General features: G+C 42.1%; 1 long non-coding RNA gene across 1 annotated transcript in view; it reads right to left on the bottom strand.

Annotated features, from left to right (window-relative positions):
• Nucleotides 1-1,182: 1,182 nt before the first annotated feature.
• Nucleotides 1,183-13,108, bottom strand: part of LOC145722757 (uncharacterized) — a 126,134-nt gene continuing 114,208 nt past the window's right edge. The window contains exon 4 of the long non-coding RNA XR_014147270.1: nt 1,183-1,525. This is a non-coding gene — a long non-coding RNA (uncharacterized LOC145722757). The remainder of the gene's footprint in view (nt 1,526-13,108) is intronic.

The raw sequence follows: 13,108 nt of genomic DNA, 5'->3' as shown, positions 1-13,108 counted from the left end.
CCCAAAATGTTTCCTTACTACATCATTTCCAAAGGATTATAAATCAGAATGCCAGTTCCTCCCCTAATAAGTTTGGAAAGAGAAGGGTGAGCAGGTTTCTTTCTTAAAGTCTTCAATATGTTCACATGCTTTTGTAACTTCAAGGATGGTGAGAAATTGAGGATAGATACTGGGCAAGATAAGAGTATGACATTTCACAGTTCACACACATTCTAGGAGTAAATGACTGCCCAGGATGAATCAGACCATGGAGTAGCAATTGTACCTGCAAAACTCAAATATTTCTGTTAGTTTTTCCAACTCTTTGTAGGAAGACTCTCCCGCATAGCACTTTTCAATCTTTTTGGTCTCAAAAAATTAAGGACCCCAGAGAGTTTTTGCTCACGTGGGTTATGTCTGTCAACATTTACCCTATTGGAAAGGAAATAACTATTGTTATTTTTATATAACAATTATATGCCCATTACATGTCAACCAATATTTTAAATGAAAATAATTATATTTGCAAAAATAGTGAGAAGAGTGGCGTTGTTCTATACTTTGGCAAATCTCCTTCATGCCTGGTTTGATGGAAGACAGGTGTGTCCTCATGTCCGTTTCTGCTTCGGTGTGAGTTTTTGGTTGAAGTATATGAAGAAAATCTGGCTTTACACAGATATGAAATTAGAAAAGGGAGGAATACTTTAATGGCCTTTTCAGATGATTGTAAGTATTCTTTAATACTACACCAAAACTCATCAAATGGTAGTTTGGATAGAATAGTTGCAATAAGCAATCTAAAACTGTATCAGTCCACTTTTTACACTTTGTTTCCTTAAAATCCAGTGGTCTACCTTGTACTTTGAATGATCTTTAACCCATTTGGGTCAAATTTGGAAATTTTTTGTTCCCTCACTTATGCAGATCTTCCAAAGGTTGACATATTTCATTATGCAATATCAAGGGATCACATTTGTTAGTATCACCAATGACCTCATCCAAGGCCCCTGTAAGTGTCTGGACGCTCTCAAGCTCACCTTGGCAAAGACACATTTTACGAAGTTCCGATTTTTCTTAAAAGCTCACATTTTCACTGGCAACAAACACTGTCAGTTGTCTTTCCGGAAGTCACAAGAGCACTTGTTTTTTTAGAAAACATCTGCCAAAAGCCCAACTCTGAACGACCACAGTTTGTCTGACAGTTATTGTCTCAAATGAAAATGGTGCTCCAGGAGAAAAACAGACAGGTCAGCCCACAATTCAAACAATCAATACAACCACTGTACTGCCGTTTGCAAATGTGTTTTGTGTATATTTTTTTGACACAAAGAACATGAAAAGTTGTGTGCTCAGAGTCAAAATTTCATGAAAATGAATAATTTTACTGCTTCAGCAATGATATTCTCAAGAGAAATTGGGAGGAAAAAACAGAGAAGCTGGAGTTTTTCGTTTTGTTTTATTTTGTTGATTACAATAGGTGGCAATGAAGAGTATATATGATGAAGTGCCACTGTCATACTTTCATCCACCATTGCTTTCCCAGCATCTGGGCAAAAAAACACAGTGCAAAAGGCAAATAAAGTACTTGTAGTATTATAAATATTAGCATTATCGTTAAAATGATTTTAACACGTTAGTATTTCAACACAGGGAAGGAAGCAAGTAAAATATTAGCATCATTATAAAAAGAGTTTAGGCGATGCCTGGGTGGCTCAATCAGTTAAGCTTCTGCCTTCGGCTCAGGTCATGATCCCAGGGTCCTAGGATCGAGCCCCGCATCGGGCTCCCTGCTCAGTGGGGAGTCTGCGTCTCCCTCTGCCTCTGCCTCTCCCCCTGCTTGTGCTCTCTCTCTCTCTCTCTCTGACAAATAAATAAATAAAATCTTAAAAAAAAAAAAAAAAAGAGTTTTGACCTTAACAACATCCTAAAAGGGTGTTGGGGACTCCCCGGTATCTGAAGACCTCACTTTGAGAACCACTGATGTAGAACACTACAAAGATAAATAACTTTTAGGTTGTCTTAAATTGTTTGAAAAATTAAAATTAAACAAAGGTCCATGCATTTAGTGACTGCTACTCCTCAAAAAAACTAATTCACTTGTTTCTGCCTTTCTGAATTGAAAGGAAAAAAAAAAGACACACTGCTTGGTCTATGACCACAAAGCCTCATTTAGACTTTTATATTTTGCCCTGCTCCTTTCATATCAAAGGTGAAGACGGTAACATTCAATATGTATAACATTCATCCCAGAGAACTGCCAGTCATAAAAACAGTATCATGCAACTTTTACAGTAGAAAGGTCTCCATTTCAGTAGTTCAATATCAACAGTGGTCGAATACCAACTATGTCTCAGATATTCTAATGTGCACTTCTGTTTGCAGTTTGTAACTGCCTTTTACAACAGCTCATCAGATATTGGCACATTTTAGAGCCAAAAAGGTTGAGGCACATGCACAAGAAATCACAAGAAAAAAATTGGGGCGGTTCACAGCTTTGGAAGCACCAGGTAAGTCTTCAAGTTGAAAGAGCCTTATTTTTGCCACTGCCCTCAAAACTGGGGTGAAGGCCATAACTAACCCAGGGTCTTAGAAGAGCCCCAGGAAACAGCCTCTCTCCTGTGCCCAACCTACCTTCCTGAGTTGAGCACCACTGCCCAGCAGGTAGAACACCCAATGAAACCAGCATCTCAGGGTGATATTCAACTACTGAACCAACAGATTCAACAATCACTCTTGTGTGTCCAGAAACACTAGCTTATCCAAGAGGACGAATTCCATATTAACACCATAATCACTAGCTAGGCCAAAAAAAATAAAAATAATAAATTAAAAAATATAAATAAAACCAACTTTGAATATTCACTGGGGAATACCATCAACATTTAAAAGTCACTGAAGTGGAGAAAGTTCCATGACGCCATCCGAAGGGAAGGTGGGCACAAACTTAGCACACCGATATCCTTAAACCCTCCTGGGCTTCACATTCATCATGGGCCTCATTGAAGGTCTTTGCCATCATGAAAATGGGTCTCCTAAAACTCAAATTCTATCTTCCCAAGACAAAAGATCAGAGGGCTTGCTGGCACGGTCGACACTGGGAAATTCTTTTCTTCCATTGGCAGGTCTTGCATCAAACACATGCAGCGAGAAAAGGCACATCTCAGTGGGTTTAGAATTGATGAAGGTGGACAAGTCTGCTTGTGTGGAGATGCTGCAGATGTCTCCCCTGTCATGGGGAATGACCCACCTGCCCAGGTAGGTGGGGCCCCATCAGGAAGGAGGATGATCTGTGGAAAGCGTTTTTCTGAAGGAGGGAGAGCTAATTCACCCTGTCACCTCTCTTCTGTTGAGAAAGCCTGGCAATTTGAGAACCTACATCTAGATCCATTTGCTATGTGAAAAGGAAGCCTTTTGCAATAAAACAGGCATTCTGTCATCTTTTAACAAGACATCCGTTTTATTTTTAGAAATACACAAAAGATAAGTGAAGACAGGAAAACTTCTAACGGATCCTCTTCTGTTTGGTAAGGCCAGAAAATGAGGCTTAAAATTATATCAGACACATCAGTCCCCTGTCGTTAAAGATCTACGTGATTGTTCTTAAGGTTTTTAAAAAACAGCATTGAGCAGCCTTATTGCAAGTATTATTTCGTACGAGACTTAGGGATAGGGAGATTCAGATTTTTTTTTTTAATCCTCTGCTATTTAAGGAAGCATTTACAGTGATTGCTATATGCAACAGCTTGTTGTAATTCATTCATTCCATTTTAAAAGCCACAGGAATATATCAGAAATGACCAAATCATGAATAAGTTATTTACTTCATTCTAAATGTAACTAGACCTAGGGAGACTTTGCTAATTACTGGTATGGCAATGAAGCAGAAATATGTTCATGTCTCATTCAAGCACTGGATTAGATACAACATTAGTTCCGTGAAGATGATCACTCTGGAGGTTTACTCATTTGCCTTGATGCAGTAAATGTTGGCACATTAGGCCTCCTGGAATATCCTGAAGCTGGCCTAATAACACATCTGCTCTATTTATTTTTGAATATAAATGGCACTCCGAAGTATGCTTTGAAAATTAATTTCAGCCAGAAAACAATAAACATTAATAAATACAGATTTTTGTTTCTGCTAGCAATTAACTTCATGAAATTGTTAGATGCGGTAGAAAGCTCTAGTTTACAAATACAGTTTGCAGCAATTAAATCCCTTCCAAACCAAACTACTCCAAACTGGGTGGATTCCTCCTTGGATGTCATGAGGGCTATCAATACAGCCTTGCACGATTTTTATAACTTTGTGATATGCACATAAAGAGCAAAGGCACCCTGGAGGTCAAGGTCACGGTTGCCCTGGAAACAAAGGAAATTCGTTTCTAACAGTTGGATCAAGACAAAAGAACAGTTGCACAATTATTTCATCAAATGCATTCTCTGTTGACACGGGCAATGAAATCGACCAACACTTTCCTACTCCTACGTTCTCAACATCTTTGGAACACAACGAAAAGGCAGAAGGGCATTTCTCGGCAAGTCCCCAGTCTAAAATGATCAAGCTGCTGAGCCAGTGCTCCGGCCTGCAGTCTAAATCGGAGATGATCTCCCGGTCCTCACGGTGGAAGTGGACAGACTGCAGCATCCGGCCACTTCCATGAACCAAGACTATCTATCCGCATCGTGTGCTAAAATCACAACACTGGGAGCTCTAGGGGTCGCCTTAGCATGGCCTGCAAACAATCACTCTGGGGACTTTTGTTTCTGTCCAGTCCTTGAGGAGTGGGCAAATAATCCTGGTCTGTGCATCCAGAGCCCTCCATTTGTATCCAGCCATCGACCTTGGACCTCTCATACGGGGCTCTCTGGATGCAGCTTCCACGCTGGGAAATGGGGGGCTAATAGTCACCTTAGTTCTCGCAGAGGTGCTCATTGTACCTCTTCTAAGCTCTCACTCTTTTAAGGGTGACTCTAAAATTGAAATAGCAGTCGATGCAGAAAATGCAGCAACAGGGCAAAGGGTTATCCCCAAGGGATCAAAAGACGGTTCTCCTTTAATACAAAAACCAAGCCAAGTAACTTTAAGATAACGGAATTTGGAATTTTAAATAAAAGAATTTTAAATAAGAGAAAACCAGGGTTACTCTGTGTAGTTCTATAGCTATAATGTCTGGATTACAAGCAAGTTGAAGGACCAGGGTGAGTGTGGGGGATCTCTGGGCGACTCACTAGCAACCAAAGCAAGGAAGAGACACTCAGGGTGCATTTGGTAACCGGAAAGCGGCTACCATACATTTTTAAAGGCAAAGTGAAAAGCAAGTGCATGCACGGAAATGATGATATGCATGCGTTTACAAAGTTGGAAAAGGTTCAGGGGCCATCACCTGAAGAACTACAGGTTAAACCCTCCGGTCATGCCCTGGTCAGAGTTAAAGCCTGTCCGTGTGGCTGGAACTCACAGCATGGACGCAAAAAGCAGCACTCAGGGATCCTTCGGGGGAAGAAGTGGAGACAAAGGAGACCCCGCTTTTCTGTTCCACTTGAATGTGCTGCATTTATAGGCATCTTATTCACATTTCAGATAAACAAATAGAAATGGTGTGGTGCATGTTCTGCTTGGATCCACCTTTCCCCGAGAAAAATGAAATATATTATGGGCTTGGGGGTGGGTGCCCTGTAAAAACCAGAGTTAAAGTGAAAAAGCCAGAAAAGCCACATGCCACCTTTCTCGAATTTCATTCGTATCAGACGCCTAAAGAGTTTAGAGAAAAAAAAAAAATCGGTTTCTCTCTTGTACTGTTTACATTTTTTCAGCAGTCCTGCCTTGGGTGTGGATCTGAGAGCTGGGTCAAGCCCAAGACCAGAATGCCCGATACGGTGTCAGTTCCCATTTCAGAAATTGGTTTGTTAATGACATCCTAATGTCGATCATCATATAGCAGGAACTATATTAATATTTTTTTCTCTGGGGCACTGTTACACAGATGTCAGCTCTAATCCCTATAGAAGGCTGCTACAAGTCAATCTTCATGGAAATACATTAGTGAAGCCTGTGGAGTTTCTAGAAATATAAGAGGTGTGAAAATTATAATTGGAAATAAAGAAACCTTTAAAAAAAAAAAAAAACCTAAGCTTCGCTTGAGATACGTAAAAATTATTCAGTTTTGACGACAATAACTGGCCCACAAATCCTTCAAGACTATCTTATGCTACTGAAACGAATAATGCATACGTTAGAACTGTTCATATTACCTAAATACATCCACTGTTTACAAGTCAAGCACAGCAAAGCTCTCTGTTTTGGCTAAGAAGTAATGCCCCACACTAATATTTCACAATTATGAATTAAATGAACAAAAAATCAGTTCGTAAAATATTATTGATGTTTCTCTTTCAACATAACCTTTATGCGGTGTTCAGAGAGCAGCAAGACAGATGTTTCCCAACCTGTGGGGCTGGGGCAAGCCTGCCTTTTAAAAGCTCAATTGTAAACCGATGAAAGGTGTGTAAACAGATGACAGGGGCAATTACAATGTGGAATTGATTAGGCTCTCAATTACTAAAAGCACACCGCCTGCATTATTCTTTTTATGCTGCTCTTTGATGACAAAAAAAAAAAAAAACATGAATAGCTCATCAGGACTACAATATGTTTGTATTTTCAATTTCTCGCCATAAGGGAACATCTCCAACTGCAGTTGAGGCTATAGAAAGAGTGATCTGGCACGATCCTTACAGGAAAGGGATTGACAATGACCCCATGCCCCTCAGGTATCACTCACCTCTGAATTTTTCTAAATGCCAATGAAGAGTAAGCAAGGCCCCGAAACAAAGGGGCTGCCTTGGCGTTAGAGGGGAGAAGTTGGGGAAGAGTCAGGAGGAAAGCATCCTGGGACGTACCCAAATTAAGTTGGGAACAGAAGCGTGAGCAAGAGCCAAGTCCAAACGTACATCAACGATTCTTCGTCATCGAGGATTGATTAACTGTGTCTGCCTCGATACATACATGTAACACCTGTATCTTATGACATTTCTCCCTATTCATTCTCAGACTTTTCAGCTGGTTATGGAGATACTGAAGAATCTCCCCAAATAATAACAGTGGGGATTTTAGTAGGCAATATCCCATGTAGGGCTAAATTCGTTTGAGGCATCTCAGGACCCCCAGCCTGCCCTAGCATGGAACCAGAACTCTTGGGGTTCCCTCCAAAATGATCCAGCCTCCCCGGCGGACCCCAGTATTGTCAATTGCCCTGCTGTTCTCAGACTGCGTGTCTTGGCCTGGTTGGAATCCGGAGGCTCAACCTGGAAAGCCACCCATCTTCGAGGTCACAAGGGAAGGGTGTCATTCCTAAGGCTGACCACTCACCTTAAAAATAGCTCTTCTCTGTGGAATGCTTTATGTGGGTGGCTTTCTGTTTTTTGGTTTCTTTTTTTTTTTGAAGGGGAACAAACAGAGAGCCTGGGACCAATACCAGAGCTATTAAAACAGAAGGATTAATTCTAGATTTGGCCTCAAGGGCTGGCAGATGTTTTTGAGAACAGAGTTGGGGGTATGTTTAAGGACACGGAGAACTCAAGCTTGTCATGTGCAGATGTGGCAAAGCTGGAGTGAGTTCAGAGAGGTGACAGAGATGATTACAGGGACAAAGAATGGTTTCTGAGAAAGGCTAAAGGGATTCTTTCTGCCTTTATCCCAAGAAATGAGAAAATAATGATAATTAACTTCAAAGTCTGTTTGCTCTTCATGTCTGCAACAAGCCCAATGAATGGAAATGGGCTTGAAATAAAAGCAGGAGAGAATTTGGTGAAGGAAAAGGAAGAAGGTCTTGCCCTTCAGAGAGAAAGACATGGTAATCTGATCCCCAGAGAGGCTAAGGAGTCCGCACTGGTGTGTAGTTTTTAACAAGGGGATACACTATAAATTAAAAAGAAATAAAATAAAATCTAAATTCTTCGACTGCTTTAAAAAAGTTCTTTTTCTTGATGGTCTAGACTTCGGGGAGCAAATACCGGAAAGGTGTAAACATTTCACTTCCCCACCGCGCTTGGGTTCTCCCGGACCTGACAGCCCGGTCTTATGAATGTTCCATAAAAGGAAATTCATGGCTAAATCTCCGTTCTCGGTCCATTATATTTTTCTTGATTTTTTTTTCTTTGCCATTTTCACCACTTTGCAGAGCACATGTGGGGAAAAGGAAATGGAGGATTAGGGCTAGTGTGAGAGGCTTAAAGTAAAGAGAAATAGGCGCAGATCTGAAAGAGAGCATAAGTCATTGATCTTGTCCACAAGCTAATTGAGAACATTCCCAGGCTTCGCGGGGCAATACTATTTCTAGACTCCCAGGATTTAAGAAGCGCTCAATAGTTCGACATAAGGCAGTGTGCCTGCTGGACACGGAGTCGAGTTAAGCAATAACTCAATCTATCTTCTGAGCCCCCCCAAAGCACGAAGACCTCAGGACGCGTTTCCTCTCTTCAAAGGCCCCTCCATACCTACCATGAAGGAAATAACAGAAATAATAATGAAGAAAAAAGTGTGGGACTTTGTCCTCAACAACCGAGCGCAGGCAGACTCCTTCGTGGCCCTAATATTCCTTTAGCCACCGGTCCATCCCAGTGGGCCAGATGAGACTCCAGCTATACGTAAAAAGAGCAAAAGCCTCCAATGATGACCTTCAAGCTGGCTCAAGACCCAGCCGAAAGCCGTCACCATATGGAGTTTCCACTTCCCTGTGAGAAACCACAGGGGTACGTGTGTGGGGGCCATGAATGGAGGTGCTCAGATGTAAAATGTTATTCACATGCAAGAGATCACTGTTATTGTTTCCTGTAATTATTCTGCCTAATAACAAAAGGAAAATAACTGATTTTGACACCCAAGTTTTGCTGCAAATAGGCAGAATGTTGTCATGAATATGCAAAATATTATGATCATTGCCATACCTAACTAATTGCATTTGAAACATGCTGGCCATAAAATAATTAATTAGCAGTGCAGAAAGGCATCATGATACTAGCTATAAATACTAAACATAACTAATTATTTCCGTCATAAAACGGCCCTGCCAAGTAATTTATAACAAAGCCCGGCCCGGGCGGCAAAGCCTCGACTTCTCCTCGGACGCGGCATTCGAGGGCTGTGTCACCGAAGGCTTTGTAGTTTGTGATATTGTCAGCCTGAGAGGAGACCAATTGGAACATAAACTAAAATGAAACTAATCTAGGATTTTCAATGTTCTTTGAGCTGTCGGGTGATTGTTGTGGAAAATTCAGGCAGATCCTTTTTGTTGGTGACATCGAAAGTGGTAGGTCACTCTGGACCAGCGGAGTACATTCTGAGCTCAAGCAAAAATTGATTTCCTTTTTTAAAAAGCAGCTGGTCTCCCCATGAATAGCCCTCTTTCGATTTTTCTTCTCCAGTGAAGCATTCAGCGAATGCAGCGGGCATAATAGGCTGAAGTAAACAGTGTCAGGTTCTGTTATATCACGAGCTCTTTTAAACCAGGCAGACAAGCTATCATCAGGGCCCGAAACCCCGCAAATCACGGCAGAGTCGGAAAATGAGTTTGCTTCCTGACCAGTGTGCTGATGACATTTTGAAGAATGGAAGGAGGCGCTTTGCTAATCATTCCGGCTGCTGCATGCTCCATTATGATGCCATCTCGTTAATGAGCAAAAATAATGTGCCGGGATGAGGTGGGGAAACAATTAGAACCTCCGAGAGCTGGACTCCGGGCTCGGCTTTGGCGTGAGACAGGCGAGAGCATCTTGGGATGCGTCTCTTAGCATCACGCGTCAGAATCCTTTGGCCTCATTTTTTTGTTCCCCTGCCGGTTTGAAAATAGGAAATTGGCCTACATCTTAACAAAGTACCTTGCCCTAGTTTGGCGTCCTTAGGGTGATGCCCTCATGACCAATTGGAAGACAGCAGGTCTGTTTGTGGCTTTTGTTTGTTTGTTTGTTTGTTTCTTCGTTGTTTCCCCCAGTGACTGTGAGCAGACAGGCTGTAAACAAGGATCTGGGTGATGGAAATGGTAAAACACGTTCATTGCTGCCCTAGCAGCTTCAGGCTTGCCAGGATTCAGTTGCCTACCAAAGGGCCATTGGACGCCAGCATTCATCTTGTTCTGAAAAATATTTCTCTCCTAAGCACCCGGTTCTCTCTGCCTGCATAACTGTATGGGTGGGGCTAGGGCCCATTTAACCCACTGTCCTCTGATGGGGGACAGGAGGTGAGCTAAGGGCCTTCAGTGAGCCCCGAGAATTTGATGCAAGTGCCATTCACATTCAGCTTGGGAAGCCTTCCCCCGGAGAATCTCTCTCAGGTGCATTCCTCTGCCCACTGCTCTGGGGATGAGAGGCAGCCACTGGGAGCGGAGGGACTCCCGAGGCACCCCAATGGGTAAGTGCCCAAGGGTGAAGCAGGGAAAATAAATACCAGCTGCTGGTGCTGGGGACCCCTTCTTCCTCATCCCTGCCAGAATAAAAAAGCCTCCTCGCCAGGAGGGGGCTTCTGAGTAACCGCACCTCTAAATAGAATGTAATTACGGAGGAAATTAACTTCACAGCTAAAGATTGTGTTGTCATGATAATTTAGAAGAGTGGGAAGGATGTTTTCTGAGCAATCCCTGATCTTTTTTTTTTTTTTTTCCTTCTCTCTTTTGGGTTATCACTTAATGGTATTCATTAAAACTGATAACAGAAATTGCTTCTCTTTACATTTCCTACCGGGTCTCGATTTAGTGGAGTTAGACTTTTCTTGAAACAATACATTAATGTCATGCCCAATTGACTTCTGTTGTAAAAGAAATAAATCTCCCATGTGCCTTTGTGGCTCACATCTGGAAATGCTTAAAAATATGCACTCTGTCAGCCCATTGTGTGAAGAGCAACGCAGGTTTGCTTGTCCCCCAATCTCTGCGCCCCATCACCACTCTGTCCTCAGCTGTCGAGTCCTTCTTTTGGCTCAAAGCCGTGTTTACCTTTGGAGAGAATACCTGCTTGGAAGACGCTAAGGGTTTACCTGCCGTCATCTGCCCACCTGTCACTGTTCTTTCACTCAGGCTGTCCCCGCGTCCCAGCAGAACAACACAGCGGCTTCCCACAGAGGCCAAGGCCATTCTTCCCCCAGAAATATTCAGATTAAAGCGCTGGCTCCAAGAGACCAAAAGACCGGGACCCGGATCCTGATACTCCCTAGAAATGTTCAGACTAAAGATGCAGGAGGCACCAATAAAATTAGAGCAAGCACTGATGTCACTTAAAATTGTGCTTCATCTTCAAGCAATTAATAGAGAAAACAGATCTTTCTTCTCTCTTAGGATACGGAGCATAATTTGCAGGTTCGTGAAGGAGAGCCACCTGGACATGTGACATGGTTTGTACCATTTACTCAGGCTAGGAGGTTGTATTCAAAACAGAAGGGACATGAACTTGGAGGGAAAAAATGTTCATACATGCTACCATGGGTCTTGGCTACATCTTTACCAATGCAGCTCAACTGCGACTGAATCACTGGGTTTCAGTCTTTGCTCTTCAAGGCTATAATCCAACGGAGGATCCTGGCCAAAAGGAAGCTTCTAGATACACTGCAGGGAGTGTGTATGAGCCTCTACTATGCGCAAACCATTCCAAGCACTTGATACCCACATTACTTCACTTAACCTTCATAACTCTTATGAGTGTTGCTACTAGACGTTCTCTTATTATAATCATTACTTTATAGATGAGTAAGTTAAAGCTTAAAGAGGTCAAAGTCACCCAGCTAGTCCCAATCTTTTGGTCTCTTGGAGCCAACACGTACTTCAAGATGCCTTGACCACTTCAGTCTGCCTTCCACATGATCTGACCACCGAGTGGTCCGGCATTCATTTTGAAAAAGATACTATCATTACTTTTCTACTAAATAATTTCAACAGACAACAGGAGAACTATCTCTACTTCGGAGCTGTGAAAAACATGACACAAAAAGTTATTTTATCCTAAGAGCAAAGGAAAGTGGGGAAGGAAGGGACATTTACCGAGTCTCTGTTTATATACATGCACACAGACAACAAGCTTTCCAGGTGGGCATTTTTATCTGTATTTTGCATTTTATACATGGGGAAACTAATGTTCAGAGAGCATAATGACTTGTTAATTTCATACAGCTCAGAAGTGGCGGAGCCTGACTAGACCAAGATCTAGTTTGTCCCGAATCGCATACTAAAACCTGGATTAGGGTGAGAACTTCAAATCTATGCAGTTTTGTTTTATTTTTTTTAAGATTTTATTTATTTGAGAGAGAGTGAGAGTGAAAGAGGGCATACACACAGAGGGAGAGGGAGAGAGAGAAGCAGACTCCCCACTGAGCAGGGAGCCCGATACGGGGCTTGATCCCAGGACCCTGGGATCATGACCTGAGCTGAAGGCAGACGCTTAACCGACTGAGCCACCCAGGTGCCCCCCAAATCTACGGAGTTTGATGATGTGAATGAATGAGCAGAACTGTGCCAAATAAAATGGTTCCATTTAGAGACATCGCTACTTAAAGCTTCAAATCCAAAGACTTCCAAAGAAAAGAGAAGGAAGTCATCTTAAAAATCACTGTTCTCCGTTCTCATGGGCGAAAGCAGAGTAAATACGCTGGGTTTCCCCATGTGGTTGTTTGGGGTTTCATGTAAACCATGACATACCTCTGCTGGATAATAAGGAATTTAAAGTGAAAATACACAAGCAAACCAGGAAGTACCGTGATAAGATCTGGCAGTCAACTATGGTTTAACACCTTTCACTGTGGGATTTCTCACTATTCAAGGTCAGTGTGCCCTCCAAAGTCTCCCTGCCTTTTCAGCAACTTAAGCAAATCTGCAAGGGTTAGATACCTCCTCCTGGTAGCATTTTCTTTTTGCCTCTGTTACTAGAACACTTCCCTAGAACAAAGTCAGTGTCAGATGCAAAAGTGATACACTGTGCAGTTTTGCAGAAACAAAAGGTGTGCTGTGGAATACATATCAGGCAAACACCAAAGTAAGCCAAGGAGCATTGCATGAATACATGAGACGAATAAATAGTGAATAGCGTTTTGCATTTGTAAGTTGCTTTTTATTGAAGCAGTAAACAGTCACATGACCTTGAATATAGC

Source organism: Leptonychotes weddellii, chromosome 7, assembly GCF_054177405.1.
Source record: "Leptonychotes weddellii isolate Sample4059 chromosome 7, ASM5417740v2, whole genome shotgun sequence".
Lineage (NCBI taxonomy): Eukaryota > Metazoa > Chordata > Mammalia > Carnivora > Phocidae > Leptonychotes > Leptonychotes weddellii.
Note: the sequence above shows the minus strand (reverse complement) of the source record. Positions and strands in the feature narration are given on the sequence as shown.